Below are 5,797 nucleotides of genomic sequence, written 5' to 3' on the forward strand. Positions count from 1 at the left end.
AAAGCTGTATGCAGGGGGGAGGAGGGGTGAGACTGGGAGGAGCAGGGGGAAGAGAAGGGCTGTCTCTGCGGGGAAATGTGAAGGGTTACATGTCAGGGGAGCCCACCCCCGACTCCTTGAAGTACGTGTGTCTCCCTCCGCTCCGTCCGATTTAGTGGGAGCCGCTACGTTGTGGTTTTAACTGTTTAGGACGGCTATGACGGATTACGCCTGTCTGCTGCTTTCTGCAGCTGGTCCTAAGCCTGCGAGTGCCCTGCCAATCCCCGCGGTGCGCGTACTTAAACACACATCCGCGCACGTGCTCACGGCTCCCCTCTACGAGCCAAGGTAATCGCATTGCTGCTTGCAGCATCAGCAGGGAATCAATCTTTTAAAACAAATAAGCACACATACACACACACACACACACACACACACACGCAGGCAGGCAAACAGAGAACAACACACAGCTATCAGCCGTGCTAAAGCGAGCTCGTGTCTCTTTTATCAGCGCTCCTCTCTGCTCCCCGGCTCTGTCTGGTTTTTCCGCGCTGTTGTGGCCCAGGGGGACGCGGCACTCGGAGGATCAGGGAATCTTCATTAGCTCTAATTACATCAAACCAGACGGGAGATTAGAGGCCAAGGCAGCACCCGTCAAGAAGATGGGGGGGGGGGAAAACACACACACACACAGCCTGGCAGCAGCATGTGGGAGGGCAAAGTGTGCAGTGTTAAAGGTGAAAAATGAAATAGGTGGGAGGGATGGCATACGGGATACAGTTAGTGAGACAGGGAATTACTCAGCACGAGAGGAGGAACGTGCGGATGCGGAGCAGGACAGGAGGGAGAGCRAGAGAAATAGATTGTCCTCGTTTCTGCCCCCCACACCCCACCTCGTACCCCCTGTACTCTCCCACCCCCCTTGCTTCGTAGTGTGTCTTCATCAGAGCTCAGCGAAGCGCGCAGACAGAACAGAGGAGATGGGGGAACTTTGGAGGAGGAGGGTGTGAAAGGGGATGAAAGAGGAAGGTGAATAAAAAGCAGAGGACAGTGTGGTGTGTCTGTATATATCTGTGTGTGTGTGAGAGAGATGGAGGTGCAGAGTTTCAGGGGCTGAGTCAGCAAATGGAAGCGCCGGAGCTTAGCTGAGTCACCGCTCTTAAGAAGTCCCTAGTTGGTGTGTGTCATCGGTGCCACTGACATACAGCTGTGAAAATGACATTCACAAATGAATCAGTTGGACTTTTTTAAAAGAATAACTCTTTACTATGTTGCTGTGGAAATGGAAACATATCCATTTCAGTAAACACATCGGCCCAGATTGGGACATATTAAGCATATTAAGCATATTAAGCATTAAGCATCTTGAGACTTTGCTTCAGCTTTAAATGAACTTCCTTCAATGCCTTAAGGTGTGTTCAAGAGATTTACACTGCACACTTTAGCTTTTGTGTTTCCAAACATAGTCACTCAATTACTACAAGACATTCCAAAGGTTGACATGTTGTATTATGTTACAATCACAAACTTTGTGGGCACACACACACACACACACACACACACACACACACACACACACACACACACACACACACACACACACACACACACACACACACAAACACACCTATCTTACCAACTGTCAGCCTAACCTGCCAAGAGGGGACTTCTGTTTCTAGTTTGTTGAAAAAGCAAAAACCTGATATAAAATGTACTTTACAGCTCTGTTACCATAATATCACTGAAGATTTGACTTTTAGTCATTTTTAAAGAAGTTGCCAAGAGGGGACCTGGATCTCTGAGCGACATTTAGAAAGTGGGGACCTTCACATACTGCAGTAGAACTATCTGTACCCATTTTTTKACCTAAACAGTATTTGCTTATTACAATGAATTACTTTAACTCTTTTAAGAAATTGATGATTTAACTTGAGTGATATTATTTAATTAATAGTTCTCAATACAAATATTACCCAAAAAGTGAAATTATGGCCGCATTTATTTGGGATTTTATGTGATAGACGAACTCAAAATATTGCATTAAGTCATTTTGAGTATGTGTGTTTTTTTGTTTGTTTTTTTTGCTTATGTAGAGTTCGAAATGTTTCCTCATTCTTTGCAAAATTTAAAAGTTAGTCAGATTGAATGGCGAAACTATGAGTATGTCATTATTTTAACCTCTGCTGCACATTTTCAATGGGGTGAGGCCTTGACTTTGACTGGTGTGTTCCAACACATAAATCTGATCTAAACCTGGTTCTGGTTCTATGTTTGGAGTGTGAACCTCCTGCCCGTTCTCAAATCTTATACAACCTCTAACAGGTTTTCTTCCAGGGTTTTCCAGTGTTTAGTTCTACTCATCTTCTCCTAAACCTTCACCAGCTTTCCTGTATCTGCCAAAAGACAGTATCCCCACAGCATAACGTCACCACCACCATGCTTCACCATGTTCAGGGTGATTTACGTTGTTCATTTTGTTTTCCATCAATCATAGGGTTTAAGGCTTTATTTCAACAGCAGTTTTCTTGATACTGATTTAATTATTATGTGATTTGTGATGTCAGTTGTTGACACTGGACATTTTTAGGGGTATTGGAATAAAGATATTTTGCACTCGGCAGCTTTATGTGACTTTCTGTTGATCTATAAGATAAAGTCCCAATAAGTTACATTGAACTTTGTGGTTGCAAAATGTGGAAAAGTTCAAGTGGTGTGAATACATTTGCAAGAAACTATACAACACTGCATTCAATAATGCACAACCTTCACTTTACAAACTCTGTCTTTGTTTTCCTTCTTAAAAGCTGTCCTTTCAGGTCTAAGTGGATGAACCAGTGCAGCCAATAATTTAATATTTCAGCAAAAAGTTTCACATGCAGATACAAGAACCTAACTTGGTGCATCAGACGTCTTCATCTCCATCCAGTTGTCAACTGGTGTGAGACTCGCAAACGGCCTCAGTTTCAGTTTTAGCATCTGATTTTGCTACGTTTTATTACTTTAAGGTTGCATGACTACGATGACTAAAGTCAAAAATGAATGTGACGTAAAGTTCATCCAAGTCATCAAAATGGGTAAAGTTTTGTGACAATAATTGGATGACGGCCATCTGGAAAAATGGYCGTCGTCCTGAAATTCAAGTGGCTAATGAGAAATATGAAAAACATATGAGGTGAGGGGTGAGCATGCAAATTGTTATGCTCGTATCCACAGTTGAATTTTTTTTTTTTAGTAATTTTACAGTAATTTGCTGCATTAAACAGGAGAACCAAAGTCTTGATGGCTGCAGTTAAGCCTCCTGTATACTGAACCTCTCAGTTGGGCATTATTCTTCTCTATAAAGCAGCACTGGGAGACGAGAGATTGTATCTGTTCTTATTGATTATGACCTTCTGACATGCTCATGCCATCCACAGCATCTCTCTGGTCATCTGTATTTCATGCATGGTCCCGTTGTCGATCTGTGAGGATCAGCATCTTTCTGCTGCTGCTTTGATTCCCACCWTCACCCTGTTTTTAATCACCAAGAACCGCGCTCTCTCTCCTTTTCTCTCTCTCTCTCTTTTCTTCCCTTCCGATCGCGAGCCGCAATCCGCCGCCTATTCCTCCACCTTTATGTCCTCACCTCTATTCATGTCCTCACTTTTATCATCTGCGGCCCACTCTGCGCTTCTGTTTCGTTCCCCCTCTCTGTCTCCCTCTTGCTCTCTTCGGGTAGTGCTCAGCTGTAGAGCACAGCGGACTCTAATGGCAGATCATTATCATGCTAATTAGAGCACTTTGTAGCTGCCGCCCGTCATTCTCTCCTCCTCACAGCCCCCTACACTATCGTTAAAAAGGCCACCCCCCTTCCCCCTCCCCTCATATCCCCTCTCCGCCAATCCGCCCGCCTCCCTACCTCATCCTCCCCCCCCCCACGAGCTCGTCTTTCCATCATTAACAGGACGGGCGCTGGCGTAATTGGACGCTGTTTATTCCAGCGAGCAGGTTATTAAATCACACAGAGGTGACGCTCGCGCAGGTCTCCCCTCCTTGAAAAGCTTTYATCATCGTCCCATGGCGGTGTTCAGCCGGCGCGGATGCGTGCATGCCGCAGAGGTCCAACAATTTTTTGGGGGGGAAAAAAAATTCATATTTGTCCAGACTCAAATTTCCTCTCTTTTCAGTCCTTTACACCCGTTCTCAAATAGAAAATTTACTGTCACTATGAATAAATAGGGAACCTGGAAACGACACAGGCAAACAACGAAGGAAGGAATGTCACAATAATAGAAGTAAGGAAGGACACAACGAAGGGAGAAGGGAAGGAAAAAAGGGTTAAATGAAATAATGAATGTCTTCATAAAAGAAGGAAGGACACAATGAATAAGGGAAAGTCTCAAGGAAGGAAGGACAGACACAATGAAAGAAGGGAGGACACRATGCAGGATGAGAGGAAGGAAGGATGGACAGACAAAATGGTGGAAAGGACCATCTCAAGGAATGAAGAAAAGGAGGGGGAAATGAGGGGGGAAAAAGCAAAGGAAGGACACAAGGAAGAGGAAAACCAGGACACGGTGAAAGAATGGAGGAAGTGTTTGACAAAATGAAGGAAGGGTCCTTGGAGGAGGACACAAAGAGGGAAGTAAGAAAGGATACAAGCGAGGAAGAATGAATGACACAAGCATGGAAGGACAGAGCAAACAAGAACTGAAGGAAATTGTGAAGGAGACGTTTAATAATAGGGAATACGGCGTAGAAAGAGACGTATGTTTTCATGCCTTCAGCCACACGCCGAAGTTTTTAAGGCAGGGAGAGTATTCATCAGCATGCTTACGTTCTCTGTTAGATCAGAATGCACAGACATGTAAAGCATAGGTTCCCCCCTCTTCATGCCACCGTCCCAGATTTTCCTTTTAGAGAAAAGTTTAGGTCGATTGTGCTCAGTGAGTTTCTTCCCATCCTCAGGCATAGGACTCAAGCATGGGCAAGCCTAAATTAGGTCAAGGACCCAGTATTTGCCTTCTGAAAGACTTCTAAAAGATGCTGTGTGGAGTATTCATGCCAAGGACTTTCCTGGCACAGGAATGTACATTTAATCCCAATCCATTTTCCTTTGAAAGAGTCTGGCCACACATTTATAGGTCAGCGACAAATTCAGTCTTCCTCTTTGTTTTAAATGTCACTTCGACGTTTTTCTCTTTTTATAACTTCCAGTAGCCGTCCTACGCTCTACCTTGTATCTTTACAAGATAGTCTTTTCCAGTGCCAGATTCTCAGAAAGTGCCGAGCGGCGCGGTCGTGACTGACTCCGAGTTACTGTGGCGACCAGGAACCTGTCTATCAAAGCAAGACAAAGACCTGTTTGGTGAATACAGGGAGAGGCTGAAACTCCTCGCGGCTTACATCACCTCCCAGGAGGTTGCACAACACAAGGCTGCCACTCCAACAAAGCCAGCCTCTCATTTCCTTTGCTCGCCTCATTCCCTTTCATCCACTCACAAAATACCTGACATATTATGCACCCACGCCTCCTCTGATTGGCAAACCTCACTCCCTTAGGAAGGTGGTGTATTTCCAATATTGTCACTCTGCTRGCATAATCTTTTATTCTACCTCTCAACTGTCTGAAACTACGCACGGTRACATCTAGAGGTGCTTAGTCAGGGCTTTTCCTGCTGTTAATTTACATGCTGTGCGTCCTCCTTGCAACATTTATTTCACATGTGGCGATGCAGTGTTAACCCTCAACACTTGTCTCAGAGAATCGTCGAGAGTCTTTTAGGTCGTTTTCACACCTGATTGTCCGGTGGACTCGGTTTGATTGCATCTTTTGTTA

Source organism: Poecilia reticulata, linkage group LG2 (genome assembly GCF_000633615.1).
Source record: "Poecilia reticulata strain Guanapo linkage group LG2, Guppy_female_1.0+MT, whole genome shotgun sequence".
Classification (NCBI taxonomy): domain Eukaryota; kingdom Metazoa; phylum Chordata; class Actinopteri; order Cyprinodontiformes; family Poeciliidae; genus Poecilia; species Poecilia reticulata.